Source organism: Scyliorhinus canicula, chromosome 2 (genome assembly GCF_902713615.1).
Source record: "Scyliorhinus canicula chromosome 2, sScyCan1.1, whole genome shotgun sequence".
NCBI classification, from domain to species: Eukaryota; Metazoa; Chordata; class Chondrichthyes; order Carcharhiniformes; family Scyliorhinidae; genus Scyliorhinus; species Scyliorhinus canicula.
In genome coordinates this window covers 13,500,852-13,519,364 of record NC_052147.1, presented here as the reverse complement: position 1 = coordinate 13,519,364, position 18,513 = coordinate 13,500,852, and the positions used below count along the sequence as shown (strand labels likewise).

At 53.4% G+C, this 18,513-nt stretch overlaps 1 long non-coding RNA gene across 1 annotated transcript in view; it reads left to right on the top strand.

The window, feature by feature from the left end:
• Positions 1–18,243, top strand: part of LOC119962354 — a 68,616-nt gene extending 50,373 nt beyond the window's left edge. Inside the window, exon 3 of the long non-coding RNA XR_005459837.1 lies at positions 17,957–18,243. This is a non-coding gene — a long non-coding RNA (uncharacterized LOC119962354). The remainder of the gene's footprint in view (positions 1–17,956) is intronic.
• The last annotated feature ends 270 nt before the right edge of the window (positions 18,244–18,513 follow it).

The following is an 18,513-nucleotide window of genomic DNA, read 5'->3' as shown; positions in this document are numbered from 1 at the left end:
CATCATGGGATTTCAAATGTGTTCGTCAATGCAGCTTTGTAAAAGGAGAATGCAGGTCTCAAAGCTGTTTGGAAACCCTGGGCGGGATTCTCCAATAATGGGGCTATGTCCCCACGCCGGCGTGAAATGCGGCGCCAACCTCTCCGGCGTCAATGATCCCCGATAATGGGGAATACTCCCCTTCCTAGGGGACTAGGTTGGCGCCGGAGTGGCCCGCAGCTCCAGCCGGCACAGAACGGCCCACACGAGTTTGCACATGCGCAGAACGGCCGTGGTATTTCTGCGCATACGCGGGGTGGGGGGTACCCTTCTCGGCGTCAGTCTCCGGTCAATATGGCGGAGCCCTTACAGGGGCCTGGCGCGGAGTAAAATAGGCCCCCACGGAACCAGCCTGCCCGCCGATCGGTAGGCCCCGATCGTGGGCCAGGCCACCGTGGGGGCCGCACCCCCTCCAGGGCGGTCCCCACAGACTCACCTTCATGGTCCCGCCGTGTGGGACCTGAGTAACCCACGCCGGTGCGACTCGGCCAAACTCGTCGGACACTCGGCCCATCGGGGCCCGGAGAATCTCCGGCAGGGCTGCTGTCAACGGCCCCCGACCGGCGCAGCGGGAATCCCGTGGGCGCCCAGGAATCGGCCCTGGAGAATGGGGAAGCCGGCATCGGGACGCGATTCTCGCGACCCCCGGGGATTCTCCGACCCGGCCCTTGTTGGATTGAAGGAATTAATCTGTGAGGTTAATTTTCTTTGATCCAGTAGTTTAAGGTTAGGTTACAGGTACAACTCCCATTTTCATTTTTAACTATGGGCCCAATAGTAACATCAGAGTACAAATAATTCTGGACCTGTTTCTGTTTTCTTACGTTGTTCATGGGATGTGGCTGTCACTGGCTAGGCCAGCGTTCATTGCCCATCTCCGATTGCCCTTGAGAAGGTGGTGGTGAGTTGCCTTCTTGAACCACCGCAGGCTGTGTGGTGTCGGCACATCACCTTCTTTAACCTTTACAGTATGCGATGTTGCTGGAGAGCAGGTTCCAGGATTTTGATCCAGCAGCAATGAAGGAAAGGTGATATATTTCCAAGTCCGGATGCTGAGTGGCTTGGTGGGGAATCTGCAGTTGGTGGTGTTCCCAAACACCCCCTGCCACTCGTCCTTGTAGGTGGTCGAGGATGTGTATTTGGAAGGTGCTGTGCGAAGGAACCTTGCTGAGTTGCTGCAGTGTAACTTGTATGTGGTACACATGGCTCCCATGGCGTGCCTGGGGGTGGAGAGGGTGAGCGTTGAAGGTGGTGGAGGGGGTGCCAATCAAGCAGACTGCTTTATCCTGGATTCTGGGTTTTGTCTGGCTGTTTGAGTGTTGTTTGAGCAGATATATATTAATGACCTAGACTGTGGCCTTTAGAACATTTCAGAACTTGCAGACGAAATGAAGAATGGAAACGTCAACTGTAGTGAGGATAGTCTTGAACTTCAAAAGGATGTAGACATGTTAGTGAAGTGGGCAGACAAGTGACAGATGAAGTTCAATGCAGAGAAGTGTGAGGTGATTCATTTTGGCAGGAAGAATATGGAGAGACGGTATAAAATAAAGGAAGAATTGTAAAGGAGGTACAGGAACAGAGAGACCTCAGTCTACATTACATAAGTCATTGAAGATGGCAGGGCATGTTAATAAAAAATATAGTATCTTAGACGTGATTAATAAGCGCATTGAGGCAAGTGTTCATATAGAAGTTTTGTAAGACGATAGTTCGGCCTTATCTGGAGCACTGCGTCCATAGGTCATAGTTCATAGAATTTACAGTGCAGAAGGAGACCATTCTGTCCATCGAGTTTGCACCGACCCTCTGAAGGAGCACCCCACCCAGGTCCATGTCCTATCCCCATAACCCCACCTACCCTTTTTTGGACACTAAGGGGCAATTTAGCATGGCCTATCCACCTAACCTGCACATCTTTGGGCACTAAGGGGCAATTTAGCATGGCCTATCCACCTAACCAGCACGTCTTTGGACACTAAGGGGCAATTTAGCATGGCCTATCCACCTAACCTGCACATCTTTGGACACTAAGGGGCAATTTAGCATGGCTTATCCGCCTAACCTGCACATCTTTGGACACTAAGGGCAATTTAGCATGGCCTATCCACCTAACCTGCACATCTTTGGGCACTAAGGGGCAATTTAGCATGGCCTATCCACCTAACCAACACATCTTTGGACACTAAGGGGCAATTTAGCATGGCCTATTCACCTAACCTGCACATCTTTGGACACTAAGGGGCAATTTAGCATGGCCTATCCACCTAACCTGCACATCTTTGGACACTAAGGGGCAATTTAGCATGGCTTATCCACCTAACCTGCACATCTTTGGACACTAAGGGCAATTTAGCATGGCCAATCCACCTAACCTGCACATCTTTGGACTGTGGGAGGAAACCGGAGCACCCGGAGGAAACCCACGCAGACACGGGGAGAACGTGCAGACTACGCACAGACAGTGACCCAAGCCGGAATCGAACATGGGACCCTGGAGCTGTGAATGGACTGTGCTAACCACTGTGCTACCGTGCGGCCCTGGCATTGGAGAGAGTACAGAGGCGATTCACAAAAATGATTCGAGGGACAAAGAACTGTCGCCAAGAGGATGGATTGGAGAGATTGGGGCAGTTCTCCTTGGAGCGGAGAAGACCGGGAAGACATGCTGGAGCTTTTCAAGATCGTGAGGGGATATAGAGAGCATCAAGAACTGGAGGGCACAGATTAACAAAGTAGTGGGCGAAAGGAGCCAGAGTGACATAAGGAAAAAGGTTTTTCACCCACAAGGTGGTTGGAGTCTGGGAAGAGAGGGTGGTGGAGGATGGTGTGGCATGAGTGTTATTTGCTACGCACCAGCTCAAACCAGATCGTTGCCCACGTCTTCCTGCGTGTGGCCACCTTCTGCACCAGTGTCTGAAAAGCTGTGAATGCCGATGGGAAAAAAATCTGGGAATGGGACTAATTGGAGAGTTCTTCCAAAAAGCCAGCAGCTGTGCGATGGCCCGACTGGCTCCTTCCTGTTCTGCACCATTCTATGATTCGAGATCTTCAAAAGGGAATTGGATTTCTGTCCGAGAGGTCGTGGCATATAAGGCAGGGGAATGGGACTCGGTACGGTGCTCAGTCAGGGGCCCGGTGCAGACTCGATGGGCTGAATGGCCCTCCTTCTGCACTGTAAAGATCCCGTGTTTCGGCGTATTGTCAGCGCTGCGATTCAGAAAACGCGTCTGCTAAACTTGCACAGCAAGGTAACAGTTTGATGACAACCAGATTTGATTATTTCCTCAGCGGCATTGGGGAAAACTAGCGACGTGATCGGGCCAAGTGGATTCAAAAATCCTGCATGGCTCGCGGAGCACCTGTGGCAAAGATGGCAGTATTCAGAATCACCAAGTTGTCTTACTGCGCTGGAAGAGATCGGCTGCGTGGCATGCTGCAGGTCACTGGTTGTGTGGATCCCACCGTGTTAAGTGGCAATCAGCGTCTCCCCTGGTCTCGAGTTCTGACTCCAGCATAATTAAGAGGCACTGTAAAGGCTACGAGACTGACAGATGCAAACTGTGGGGAGTCTCTTCTGCTGAGGTTTTAGGCAGGCTGCTCTGTCAGTGAAGAAAAGCTGAATTTCTTGCTCTTTGCAGGGAAGAAATTATAAAATAACGTTTGTCATGTGATCTGTGCAGGGAAAACGCTCGAGATGTTTTCATTACCGGGAAACCCATCGAGAGATCAAAGTCCGCACTGAAGTTGGAAAAGTTGGAAGTTGGAAAAAGCAGGAATATTTGGTGAATCAAGGACCAGTGAGGGAACCAGAGCACCTGGAGGAAACCCACGGAGACACGTGGAGAATGTACAGACTCCGCACAGACTCAAGCCGGGAATCGAACCTGGGACCCAGGAGCTGTGAAGTAACAGTGCATTTTAACACCTTGCCGATTTACCTCTTGCCTTTCATGACCTTACAACAACCCAAAGCACTTTAAACCCCATTGAAGTACTTTTCAAAATGTCATTGAAAATATAGCAGCCAATCACACAGCAAGAAGATAATCAGTGGATAATTGGGCTTTAGGTGATGTTTAAGGGCTAGATAGACCAGCAGCACAGTGGTCAGCACTGTTACTTCACAGCTCCTGGGTCCCAGGTTTGATTCCCGGCTTGAGTCTGCGCGGAGCCTGTACTTTCTCCCCGTGTCTGCGCGGGTTTCCTCCGGGTGCTCTGGTTTCCTCCCACAAGCCCAGAAAGACGTGCTGTGAGGTGAATTGGACATTCTGAATTCTCCCTCTGTGTACCTGAACAGGCACTGGAATGTGGAGACTGGGGCCTTTACACAGTAACTTCATTGCAGTGTTAATGTGAACCGACGTGTGTCACTAATAAAGATTATGTGGGCGCGATTCTCCGCCCCCCCACGACGGGTCGGAGAATAGCGGAAGGACCTTCCCGACATTTTTCCCGACCTCCCGATATTCTTCCCCCCACGGCCGCCCCATGACACGAATCGCTGCTCGCCGTTTTTTTACGGCGAACAGCGATTCTCCCCTAGCCGATGGGCTGAGTTCCCAGGCCTTTACGGACATTTTCGTGAACGCAAACACAGCTGCTCTCACAGTTCATGAAAACGGCCGGAAAGTTCCGTTCCCGACAACCATGGCACCGATTGGCACTGCCGTGGAGGGGGGCGGGGGGGAGACTTGTTTCATCTGAAAGATTGTGCTGGGTAGAAAAGACTGATGGGGGGGTAAGACGTTTCACTGTTCTGACATTTTGGAAAAGAATGCATTAGAATAAGTGAATTATGGAGACTATTTTTGACTTTGGCGATGTAGAGGAATGGATTGCAAGCTCGAATCTTTGGAGAAACAATGGGCGGGATTCTCTGAACCCCCCCGGCCCGGTCGGAGAATCACTGGGGGGGGGGGGGGGGGGGGGGGGGGCAGCGTGAATCCCACCCCCGCTGGCTGCTGAATTCTCCGGCGACGGAGATTTGGTGGGGCCGGGAATCAGCCGTGCCGGTCAGCGTCCGTTGCAGCGCCCCCCCCCCCCCCGGCGATTCTCCAGCCCGCGATGGGCCGAGTGAACGCCCGTTTTCGGCCAGTCCTGCCGGCGTATGTTACACCACGGATTTGCCGGAGGGACCTGGCTGCGCGAGCGGCCTCCAAGGTCCTCAGGGAGGCGCGGGGGGATCTGGCCCTGGGAGGTGCCCCCATGGTAGCCTGGAACATGATCGGGGCCCACTGATCCACGGGCGGGCCTGTACCGTGGGGGCACTCTATTCCTTCGCACCGGTGGCAGTAGCGGTCCGCCATGGCCAGTGCGGAGACGAACACTTCTGCGCATGCGGTGGGATGACGCCGGCACATGCTGGCACTCCCGCGCATGTGCCAACTTGCGCCGGCCGCGGAGGCACTTTGCCGGCGGTTGGCATGGCGCCAAGCCCCTTCCCCGCCGGCCGGCGCAGCGCAAACCACGCCGGGGCCGGCCTAGCCCCTGAAGGGGCGGAGGATTCCGTACCTCTGGGGCGGCCCGACGCCGGAGTGGTTCACGCCAATCCGTCCCACCGGGACCCCCCGCCCCGCGGGGTAGGGGAGAATCCCGCCCAGTGAGAACAGTTGAACTGAGAGTTGTTGTCAGTGGTGGGAGGGTGTGTAACCAGAGGACACGGATTTAAGATGATCGGCCAAAGAACTAGAGGCGGCAGCATGAGGTGAGGGATTTTTGTGCAGTGAGTTGTTATGATCTTGAATGCACTGCCTGAAAGAGTGATGGAATTCTATTCAAAAATAGACTTCTGAAGGGCATCCGACAGATACCTGAAAGAGAAAATATTTCTGTTTTTTTTCTTCATTCATGATAGTATGGTCGGAAAAATAGTGCCCGCGCCTCATCTCTCGACTGGCCGCAAATTGGGTGTATTTTGAGAAGGAGTGTTTTAACTCTTTTTAGTGCCGTGACATGAAAGAATTTTATTGAAACACACACAAACAGGCTTTCTTGTAATTTTATGATAAAAAGGAAGGGTAAACATTTATTGTCAAAACACCCGAGAAATGTAAACAGAACAAACACCCCGTCCCCAAGCAAACAAACAAAAGAAGAGATGATTTCCAGAGATAGAACATAGAACAGTACAGCACAGAACAGGCCCTTCGGCGTTGTGCCGAACAATGATCACCCCACTTAAACCCACGTAACCCGTATACCCGTAACCCAATAATCCCCCCATTAACCTTACACTACGGGCAATTTAGCATGGCCAATCCACCTAACCCGCACATCTTTGGACTGTGGGAGGAAACCGGAGCACCCGGAGGAAACCCACACGCACACGGGGAGGACGTGCAGACTCCACACAGACAGTGACCCAGCCAGGAATCGAACCTGGGACCCTGGAGCTGTGAAGCATTGATGCTAACCACCATGCTACCGTGAGGCCCCGAACATGCACTCAGATTATTAACGGTATGACAAGAAACAACTCACTATTTCTAGTTTTTCACTGCCTATATATTTCACGCATGAAATCGGGACTGCCGCCGGTTCCATGATTCTCCGCCCCTCCCCCCCCCCCCGAAAACCCGCTGTAAGCCGCCGGCATGCGCGTGCGTGGCCTTTGACCAGGAAGTGTGGGGGCCCGTATCTGCAGCTGAAGCTGCGAGCTTCAAGACGGAGCCGTGCGAGCCCCCTGCAGGGCTGTGAATCTGTGGCCTTTTGATGCCAGTTTTTCTGGAGAATTTTCTGGAATTCTCCCCACCTTTGGGGGCCAGCCCCGCGCCGGAGCGGTTGCCACCAGAAGACCGGCGCAAAAAAACCGGCGCCCCCGGCAGCGGGGCTGGCCGAAAGGCTTTCGCCGGTCCGCGCATGCGCCGGCAGTGACGTCAGCGGCAGCTGTCCGCTGACGTCACTGCCGGCGCATGCGCGATGTGGGGTTCTCTTCCACTTCCGCCATGGCGGAGGCCGTGGCGGCCGCGGAGGAAAATAGTGCAGCCAGGGCACTGGCCCGGAGTCTGAGCGGGGGGGCCCCGATCACGGGCCAGGCCACCGTGGGAGCATCCCCCGGTGTTCGATCGCCCCCCGCCCTCCCAGGACCCCGGGGGCCTGCTCGCGCCGCTGATCCCGCCGTTCCAGAGGTGGTTTAAACCTCGGCGGCGGGAGAGGCCTCCCAGCGACGGGACTTTGGCCCATCCGGGCCGGAGAATCACCGCAGGGGCCTCTTCGATCGGAGTGGCGAGATTCCTGCCACCGCCACTTCCCGGGTGGCGGAGAATCTCTGCCACGGCGGGGGTGCGATTTTAGGCGCCCCCAGGCGATTCTCCGACCCTGCCGGAGAATCCAGCCCCACAAATCCCGGAATTTCCAGAATCAGGGGCTGGATTCTCCGTTTCAGGAACTCTGTCCCCATGCTGTTGTGAAAACTGTGGCCTTTCTACTGGCGTCAAAAGGCCACAGATTCAAAGCCCTGCAGGGAGCTAGCAGGGACCCATCATGAAGCTCGCAGCTCTAGCTACAGATAGGGCCCCCACACCTCCGGGTCAGAGGCCCCAGCGCCGGACGCGATTCCGGCGTCGGGGTGCGGCGAATCTAGCTCCAGTTTTGGACAGTGCCCATTTTTCCACGTTGCTCTCTTTTAAAAATAAAGTATCCACTGCCCGGTTATCGTTACAGGCAAGGTATGACCAAGTGCCATAAGACCAGAAGACATAGGAGCAGAATGAGGCCACTTGGCCCAGCGAGTCTGCTCCGCTGGATGTGGTTGGATGTGGCTGTCGCTGGCTATGTCAGCATTTATTGTTCATCATGAACTAGCGTTGAGAAGGTAGTGTTGAGCAACCTTATCAAACCGCTGCACTTCATGAGGTGTAGGTACACCCACTGCGCTGTTAGGATGGGGGTTCCGAGATTTTGACCCAGTGACAGTGTAGGAACAATGATATGGTTCCAATTCAGGTGGTGTGTGGCTTGGAGGTAAACTTTCAGGTGGTGGGGTTACCATGCACCTGCTGCTCGTATTTTTCTAGGTGGCAGAGGTCGTGGGTTTGGAAGGCATTTTTGAAGGGGCCTTGGGAAATTGCTGCAGTGCATATTGTGTGCGCTATACCCTGCTGCCATTGTGTACCTCCGGCGAAGAAGTGAGTGGATGTTGAGTGTGATTGGATGGGGCGCCAATCAAGTGTGTTGCTTTGTTCTGGATGATGTTGAGGTTCGTCGGTATCGTTGGAGCTCCAGGCAAGTGGAGAGTGTTCCATCACAATCCTGACTTGTTCTTTGTAGGACACACCTTGCAGAGTCCGGAGGTGAGTTATTCTCCATGGAATTCCCAGCCTCTGACCTGTTCTTGTAGCCACAGTATTTGCATGGCGGGTCCAGTTCAGTATCTGGTCAATAACAACCCCATCTGGAAGCGGGACTATTTAGAGCCAGCAGCAGTGCGATGGCCCAAATGGCTTCTTTCTGTGCTGTATCATTCCATGATTCGCGGAGCATTGACTGCGGCGGTATTAAATCTGCTACATTTATCCTATTTATTATTACACTCCATAATTCAATGCCTTTTTAATTGCTAATGATCATGTGCCCTCTGGGAATAAAGAGTGACTGTCATCAGTCGCATTGTGTATATTAAAAGTAGGAAATTTATATCTCCAGCACTTTGAAGCTGCAGTAAGGGTGATTGTAATAAATGAGCCCGCTGCTGCTGATAATGATTCCCGTTGCTCGATGCTGCTGAAGCATGGCTGCCATTGGTGAATGGATATGAAAGGGCGATCTCCCTGTTTTGTTCTACTGAACCCCAAGTGCCCATTTCTCCGTTTCAGGGACTAATGCCCCCACGCTGTCGTGAAAACTACGACTGCGGAGCTGGACCGCGTAAATAGTATCTACGATCAGCCGCACGCCCCACCCCGAACGCCCGCTAAAAAAATATTGACAGGATTCCGGACGCACAATGCTTGCCGACCTCCGGGGATACTGGGCGGAACGTTCCCAACCTGCCCAGCCGCAGGCAAAAAGACGTAAACCCGCTGGCGTAGAAGTAGGGCCGGATTCTCCGGTCCCCCAGCCGCGTGTGTCCCGGCGGAGGGTCGTTCACCGGCGGCGGGATTCTCTACTCCCGCCGGGAAACCCATGGGTGGGGGAGGGGGGTGGGGGGTGGGGGGATGCTGCTGGCGGGAACACGGTATCCCAACAGCCGGAGAATTCCGGCCGTGGACTTGCGATTCTGCCGACGGCGGGTTAATGGCGGGTCAGTTATCCCGCTGCCTAGTGACGCAAAAGCCATTGGCAGTCATCGCCATCTCATGAATTCTCATTGAAACAGCTTCCGGCCAGAATCTCATGATGCGTTCCAATCATGTATCAATCCCACCAGCGGGAAAATATGCCAGCCTAAAAAGCCATGAGAAAATGTGTGGCGTGCACACGTCGGACCTCAGTTCGCATGTGACTTTGAGGTGAGTGAAGTATGCATAGACCTCCCGGCATAGCTCTGAGCCAGTCTTACTGCGATGGTGACCACAATGCTGGTCTGTAGGGTTGGTCTCCTTCCGCTCTTTGCCTATGTTGGCCAGAAGGACACCCCGCTGTTCTGCGGTACTCGTGGGGGCCTCCGCTTTCAGACCCTGACCCAGCACTGTGGCCGGGGTCGGGGAGTGCAGGCTGTTGTGTATTTATTGTACTTCCAGTGATTCCTTACCAGCATCCTCGCAGCTGAACAGGGGCCCTTTAACGGAACGTTTATGCCGCGTCAAGGCTTGCAACTGAAAGGAAACACAGAAGAGAGAAAATTTCATGAAAATGATCGCCGCGCAAAGAATTGCCAACGAGGGAGTCGAACAACGATCGCAGTCACCCAGAGGGAAAAAACAATCGTCGAGAAATTCAAAGAAAAGAATTTGAAGAGAAGTTCTTCACGTGTTCCGACCTGGAACAAACTCAGAACAAACCCGCTGGCCATGAGTCACAATTACTCTGCTGCGACAAATCTAGAGCTGGGGCTGTTTCCAAGCAAGGAAAACAGGCTGAAGGTCGGGCGGTACCTTGTTTAAAGAGAGCAAAAGTAAGGTCGAGCTAAGAATTAGTTGCACACTGTGCACATGCAAGCGCTGCCATCGAGAGAAAATGGTGGGGGTTTAGGCACCATTTGATGAGAATACAAAGCAATGTTGCGTCATACATGGGATGAGTTGTTAGGAGATCAAAGGTAGTTTTAAGGGGTTTATGTTTGTATTGATAAACATTGATGTTAAGGTATAGTTTTGGGTGGGTTCAATTTAATGTTTCTGAGCCTAGAAGGGAACTATGGTTAGATTCATGCTGGAGAAAGGTGCGTGTGTGTGGGGGGGTTGGTTAAGTCGTAACCGTGAGAGAGGGAGGTGCAGAGTGAAGATTAAATGTGGTTGCTTGGGAGCTAAAGGTCTTCATAAGGGAAAAAAAACATACCTTTGTTAGAATCCCTACTGTGTAGAAGGAAGTCATTCGGCCCATCGAGTCTGCACCGACCGTCTGAAGGAGCACCCCACCCAGGTGCATCCCCATAACCCCACCTAACCGTTGGACACTAAGGGCAATTTAGCATGGCTAATCCACCTAACCTGCACATCTTTGGACTGTGGGAGGAAACCGGAGCACCCGGAGGAAAGCCGCGCAGACACGGGGAGAAGGTGCAGACTCCGCACAGACAGTCACTCGAAGTTGGAGCGTTCATGCGTGCTCCCTGAGCAGTGCACAGACCTGGAGGCCAGCGGGGCAGACAGACTCCTCCTGACATCAGCGCCCTGACCCAGGAGCAGAGTTTTTTTAAAATCGCTGGAATCTTCCGGCCTGGAGCTGCGGCAGAGAGCAGGCCACACGCCCCGTACACTGACGTCACGTGTTCGAGGTGCGAGAGAGATTCCTCCATTTTGCAGCTGCCAGCAGTGACTCCAGAGCCTGTGGTGAACAACCCATGAAGAAGAAGCTGTAAACAGGAACCAAGCAGCATAAAGACCTGAGGCCTGGGTTTATTAATTGCGCCACTGAAAATCAGGAATCAGTTAATCTGTGTTATATGCAGGGGAGCACTGGCAAATGAAAGTTTGAAACCCTCAAAACGTCAAAGACATTTGAAGACTAAGCATGGTGAATTCGAGGACAAACCTCTTGATTTTTTTCAAGGGATGCAATGAGGTCTTTATTCATCAGCTGAAGTCGTTATCAGAAATGTAACCTCGAATAACAAGGTGAGTGAGATTGTGAGGACCAAGCAGGCTCACCTGCCACATTAAAGCTGAGTGAAAATGTTGGGTCACGAAGTTCGTGAGGCATGGGTCGCGAAGGTTGGCTGGCAAGGGTTGAAAAGGTCGGCTGGCATGGGTCGCGAAGGTCAGCTGGAGTGGGCCGTGAATATCAGCCGGTGTGGGTCGTGTAGGTCGGCCGGTAGGGGCCGCAGTGGTCAGCCAGCGTGTGTCCTGAAGGAACGCCCGCTTGATAAAAATGGGTGCCAGGCAAAATAGTTTGAAAAATGCTGGGTTATGGGGATGGGCCTCAGTAGGGCGATCTTTCAGAGGGTTGGTGCAGACCCGATGGGCCAATGGCCTCTTTTTGCACTGTAGGAATCTACCAGTAAAGTTAAGTGAGGGCACATGGCCACATCTCCTCTCGCCTTCAATACCATTCTCTTTCACCTCAGAGAATGGCTAACCACTCGCAGCACTGACGAGTCCTGCAGTCAGACTTGCACATTCTGGTCCCCTGAAAGGCCAGGCCTTGACCTCAGCTTCGGTCCACAGTGCCCTGTGAATGCCTCACTCTGGGAACAGAGAATCCTGAGGAACAAGAGCAATGTGAGAGGCGACTTGAAGCTTTCACCGCCATACAATGACGGAAACGCCGTGGCCACTGAGATGAGGACATGGGAGGGATCTCCTCCTCCCATGCATACAAACATACAAAATAGGAGCAGGGGTAGGCCATTCGGCCCATCGAGCCTGCTCACCATTGAGTAAGATCTTGCTGTCACTGCCTCCGACTGCTATGGGGATGTGCCAATGAGGGGTTCTCCAGTTAGTGACCCCAAGCCTACACTTTGCCCCGTTGAGGTGTGTGTCTCTGCACTGATAGAGGGTACAGGTGAGTGCAGTGACCGTTTCTTCCAGCGCTTCCTCTTTGGACGTGGTCTGGGGGCTCGGACATATGGTGCTCTGCCCTGTGGGCCTCGATCTGCTGCTGCCTGGAAGATGTCCAATTATATCTGTTTATTCCCTTTGGTTGATGAGCATGAGCAATATAATTCTGTACGTGACGCACTGTGATTGTCAGGATGTGATGAAGTAATGGAGCTGTGATCCATTCGAGGTTGGTGGAAGAGGCCATCCTGCCCCTTCCCCGTCCCCCCCAGGCGTTGATCCCTGTCCTCCGCTGCCAGCTCAGCAATAGCCCCCTCGAACTCAGGGCGGGCAATGATGTCAGACATCCCTGCCCCAATCTGTTCTCTTTCCCACCTGTTGCAGCCCAATTTGCCCTGAGCGAAGATGAAGGAAAAGCATGAGATGGGAGAAGGGATGGAGCAGAGGTTGGGTGAGGTGCATGTCCCCTGTGTTGTGGTGCGCTCCCCCCCCCCCCTCCCCCCCCCCCCCCCCTCCCCCCGCCAGAAGGTGATCTCTGGGCGACACGAGTGTTGATCTGTGTGCCCTGACGGTTGTTTGAGACCCCTGAACAGAGTAACCATTTGAGTACATGATGCCATCATGAGAGTGTGACATATGGCGGGAGTTGAAGGATGACAAACTCTGGCGGAGCAGAGGAGATCATTCATCCTCTCCCTGCACTGGATGGCACTCCGGCATGGTTACCAGTCTGGCTGACCTGGTCTGCTGCGGCCTTCCAGGATGGATAGAAGAAGTTGGTATGCTTCCGGGAGCCATTCCTGGGATACAGAACACGGGCGAAATTCTCCGACACCCAGCAGGGTCGGAGAATCGCCTGGGGGGCACCTAAAATCCCGCCCCCGCCGTGGCAGAGATTCTCCGCCACCCGGGAAGTGGCGGCGGCAGGAATCTTGCCACTCCGATCGGAGAGGCCCCTGCGGTGATTCTTCGGCCCGGATGGGCCGAAGTCCCACCGCTGGGAGGCCTCTCCCGCCGCCGAGGTTTAAACCACCTCTGGAACGGCGGGCTCAGCGGCGCGAGCAGGCCCCAGGGGTCCTGGGGGGGGGCGGGGGGCGATCGAACCTCGGGGGATGCTCCCACGGTGGCCTGGCCCGTGATCGAAGCCCCCCCGCTCAGACTCGGGGCCAGTGCCCTGGCTGCACTATGTTCTTCCGCGTCCGCCACGGCCTCCGCCATGGCGGAGGCGGAAGAGAACCCCACATTGCGCATGCGCCGGCAGTGACGCCAGCTGCCGGGGGCGCCGGTTTTTTGCTCCGGTCTTCTGGTGGCAACCGCTCCGGCGCGGGGCTGGCCCCAAATGTGGGGAGAATTCCCCACCTTTGGGGAGGCCCGACCCCTGAGTGGTTGGCGCTACTCCCCTAAGCCGGCACCCTCCGTCACGCTGGGTAGGGGAGAATCCAGCCCCACGTCTGTGCCTCTGTACTCCTCTGATAAAGGCTTCCTCTTGAGGTTTGCAACCTTATTCTTGTGGGTGGAAGACATTGATGATGATCTATCGGAATCAGGTGGAGAGAGTGAGGTGTATCAGTGTGAATGGTGTTTAAATATGGGGCGCGATTCTCCCAAAGGGAGACAAAGTGCCGGAGTGAAAACCGGAGTGTTTCACTCCGGCGTCGGAGGCCGCTCCTCGCCCCCTATTCTCCCACCCCCAGGGGGCTAGGAGTGGTGGCCCGTCAATCTCGCGCGCCGTGCCCTGTCGCCCGCGTCAAAGCGGCTCCGCCTGAATGACGCGGCCGGCGGCGCCTAAATGACATCACCCGCGCATGCGCAGGTTGGCCGGCACCAACCCGCGCATGCGCGGTTGCCGTCCTCCCCTCCGCTGCCCCGCAAGACATGGAGGATTGATCTTGTGGAGCGTCGGAGGGAAAAGAGAGCGTCTTTCAGAGATGCCGGACCGACGATCAGTGGGCACCGATCGCGAGCCGGACCCATCCTGAGCACCCCCTGATGCTTGATCCTCCCTCCGCCCGCCACAGGCCCCACGCGCAGCGGTCGCGCGTTGTTCACGCCGGCAGCAACCAGATGTGGTTGGCGCCGGCATGAACCGGTCGGATTAGGCAGACCGCTCGGCCCATCCGGGCCGGAGAATCGGCGCTGGACCAGAGCGGCGATTCTCCGAGTGGCCTGTCGCAAAACGCGACACGCTGTTTGGGGGGGGGGGGGGGGGGGGGGGGGGGGAGAATTGTATGCGGGTGCCCTGGCGGCGTGGCGTGATTTGCCCGGCACTCCCGCGATTCTCTCACCCGGCGTGGGGGTCGGAGAATCGCGCCCATGGTGTCTGGACCTTTGACCCTGTCAGCTCCCGATCTGCTGGATGATTTGGTCCAATACGCACCTGTGCATAATTAATAAGCTTCCATGCATGGAATGGGGCACAAGTTCCCATCTTTCCGAATAGTGGGATAGGCACTCCTACCAATGCACATGGTCACATAAATGGAAAGTTCCGGCCATTATCTATAATCAAAAGCGGATGCTGAAGATCTGAAAAATAAACAGAAAGGGCTGGAAAATGTCAACATCTCTCGCAGAATCTGCAGAGAGAAGCAGCATTAATGTTCTGAGACTATATGAATATTCTTCAGAACTTCTTGTTCAGAGGAGCTCTATCTTTCAAGACTTCTGACATTGATTTCAATTGGAGCTGATGAAATAATTTTAAACTCCTTAAATATACCTGAACCGTTCTCTCAAAGCGTCTCCTGCCTCCACGCAACCCAATACATTGTCGAATTAGATTTTTTTTTTCTCACAAATTCTGCGTACCATTCAGTTCCACCACCACTTTCTGCCTTTGCTTTCTCCTCCAGACTATTAGATTTCTTTCACTTTTGTCACACCCAGTTAGTTGGGAGATGTAACACTTTGTGTGTGCCAGTGAATGGAGAGGGTGAGCTCAGTAGCTATCTTGTCATGTGGAATGTTCCAGCAGCGTCTCTTCAGAAGTACAGTCAGTCCCTGTTCTTCAGAAACATTACATTCGCTCGGAAGGAGCTCAACGTGTCATTTTTATTTTCATCGTGTTTCGGTCATGGCTCGGTCGGCAGCACATTTGCCTTTGAATCACGAGGTTGTGGGTTCCGCTCCTGCTCCGAAAGGCTTAAGCACAAAGATCAGGAGCGAAATTCTCCGAACCCCCGCAGGGTCGGAGAATCGCCCGGGACCGGTGAAAATCCCGCCCCTGCCGTGGCCGGAATTCTCCGCCACCCGGGAATTGGTGGGGGCGGGAATCACGCCCCGCCAATCGGCGTGCCCTCCGCGCCGATCGGCGAGCCCCCTGCGGCAATTCTCCGGCCCGCGATGTGCCGAAGTCCCGCTGCTGAGAGGCGCGAGCGGGCCCCCGGGGTCCTGGGGAGGGGCGCAGGGCGATCGGACCCCGGGGGGGTGCCCCCACGGTGGCCAGGCCCGCGATCGTGGCCCACCGATCGGCGGGCGGGCCAGTGCCGTGGGGCACTCTTTTTCTTCTGCCGCCGCCACGGCCTCCACCATGGCGGAGGAGGAAGAGAACCCCCCTACCGCGCATGCGCCGGTGGTGACGTCACGCCGACTGACGACCGGCGCTTGCGCGAACCGGCGAAGGCCTTTCGGCCAGCCCCGACGCCGGGGGCGGGCGTCAAAGGCCGTTGGCGCCGGTTTTGGTGCCAGTCGGCATGGCGCCAACCACTCCGACGTGGGCCTAGCCCCCAAAGGTGCGGAGAAGCCCGACGCCGGAGTGGTTGGCGCCACTCCGCTACGCCGGGACCCCCAGTCCCGCCGGGTGGGGTTGAATCCCGGCCCAGGTGTTGTGCATTGCAATGAGTAACACATTCAACTGCAGACAGCCACTATTGAACTACTTTATTTACCTACCTCCGGACAGAGAGGGCAGCATAACAAAATGCTTGGCATATGGCAACATGCTGCACATTGCTGGCAGTCCAGTGCAACACTGAAGAGGTGCTGCATTGTCAGAGGGGCCATCATTCAGATGAGATGTTGAACCAAGGTTTCTGTGTTGCACGTGGTGTCTAATGCCTACACATCTCAATGCATCTCTCTGTCCCCTTTCTCTTTATTAAAATACGTGGAATTTGCAAGATGGCAGGCCACTCAACACAGTACTCTGTGTCAGCATTCACCTCTATGAGAGGGTGTCATAATAATCACAGTAGCAGACTGGGTTTTCCACAATTCAGAGTGACCCCGAATCCCGACAAAGATGGTGGACAGGTGCCGGTTCCGGGAATTCTGACCCAGATCCCAGGCTGTCTGATTTTCAGGAACACCTTTAAAGGGTGCAGGCTGATTCCTGTCATGAGCCCGCACCCAGTACTCCCGACCTGGGCGGCTCTATTGCGGAGACAGGCTGGTCCGTCTCCTTCCCACGTTTCATGGAATCAGGCCAAGTTTTTTAAGAGTCGTGGTTCATGGCTCCTCATGCTCCTCAGAGTCTGCGTGAAGTGACCTTTTACAATGAGGCTTGCCTGAGAGCTCAGACCCATTACTCTTACTGAAACAGTTGCACCTCAGAGAAAACATTGTTTGTTGGACAGCTCAGTCTCTCTGATATCTGTTCTCAATTTCACAATATTTATTTACTCACGTTTAAGTGGTTTCAAGGGCTTGTGGTTACTGTTAATCATACTTCAGAGGATCTGGATATTTGACACTTTTATTATCTTCCAGTGAAATGACTTTTTTCAACATTGTAGAAAGTTTTGAATGAACTACTTTTTTTAAAGCTTTTTTTTTACACATCCTGTTGTCACTCTAGTTTCATTGGTTCTATTCGGTGCATGATGGATCAGTGGGCATGGAAGTGCCATATTTGGGTGTGGAAGCATGGGGGTTGGGGGGAGGGACAGGGGTGGACTGGATGGGACATGGGTAGTTTGTGGGTGGTGAGGGGGTTTGAGTGATGAAGGCCTTTTTGCATTTGTGACAAAGTCGCAAAGCACTGAGATGGGCCTTCAGACAGCCTGCCTCGTCATCCTACAGACCCTGTAGTTGCTTCTGACTTCATTGCTGGTTGGCTGGCCTGACTCCAGCCAACACTCACACCTACGCCCTCCAGTGAAGATCCACCTTTACAGGCACTTTCTCCTGATACTAAGATACCCCACGTTGCTGGCCATGGGTTCTGTGTTCTTGCATAGCTGATGAGCCCGATCCTGGTGCCGAATCTTCTATCACTCAATCAGCAGGAGTTTCCTAAAGGTGGAATCAGTCTTTGAGCTCTAGGGCATGGGTATTCTTTTCTCAGCCTCCTTTTCCGAATGTCCTCTTGCCGTCGGGTGTTCTCGAAGAATCGTGTCCCTTCAATCAGGAGGTTTCTCCAAGTAGGTCTCTTCTGAGCAAAAGCCTCCCAGGCGTTGATGTCTATGTTCCATTTCTTGAGGTAAGCCTTTGAAGAGCTTCCTTTGTCCTCCTCTTGTTCGGGATCCTTCCTTGAGCTGGGTGAAGAAGATTTGCTTTGGCAGTCAGGACTCCGACATCCTAAGCATATGGGCGGCCCAGCGGAGCTGGTTTCGGATGATCATGGCCTCGATACTGGTGCGATTGACTCCTTCAAGGACACTAATGTTAGCATCCCTGTCCTCCCAGCTGATCCAGAGCTAAAGAACATTTGTATTTTGCAATATATTTTAAGTTGTGCTGTTTAAGAGTCTCCCCTGATATCATGTTCATCCTTCCAAGCCTCAGTTATTACATCATATGCTTTAACAAAGTTTAATGCCTTAGCTAACATATGCAAGACACTTGTAAGCTAATATGAACTATCTCTCTGACAGGTATTGCAACAAATCAATCACCCACCTCTTAGAGTACTGCTGAAGGATATCCCAAAATGATGTCACAGGAGATGTGTGCCAGGACACGGTGCTTCAGTTGTCGGACGTTGAGATTGTCACATTAACAATTGATATGTTAAAACCCTCCCCTCTTCCCTCCCCTTCTTTACAAATGGAACCGTTGTGTTTATGTGGAAAAATATATTTTATTGACCATTGTGTTTAAGGGAGAAAATATATTTTATTGCAAGAAATTTGTAAAAGTTGAGGTAGTGTTAATGTCATGATTCAGCTGATAAAGTTCAATTTTAAGTTAAATGTTAACTGGTTTCAAAGTTTCATACGTCTAAAATTATTTTTGTTGATAAATGTTTTACATTAAGTGTTACAAGCTTCTACAGATGTATAAATGAAACATCAAAACACAACATTTAATTATGAGATAATTATAAATGAATAAGATAATTGAAGTAAACAAGGCAGAAGCATAACAACATGGGTAAAAAGGTGGCACACTGGTTAGCAGTGCTGCCTCACAACACCAGGGACAATTTGGA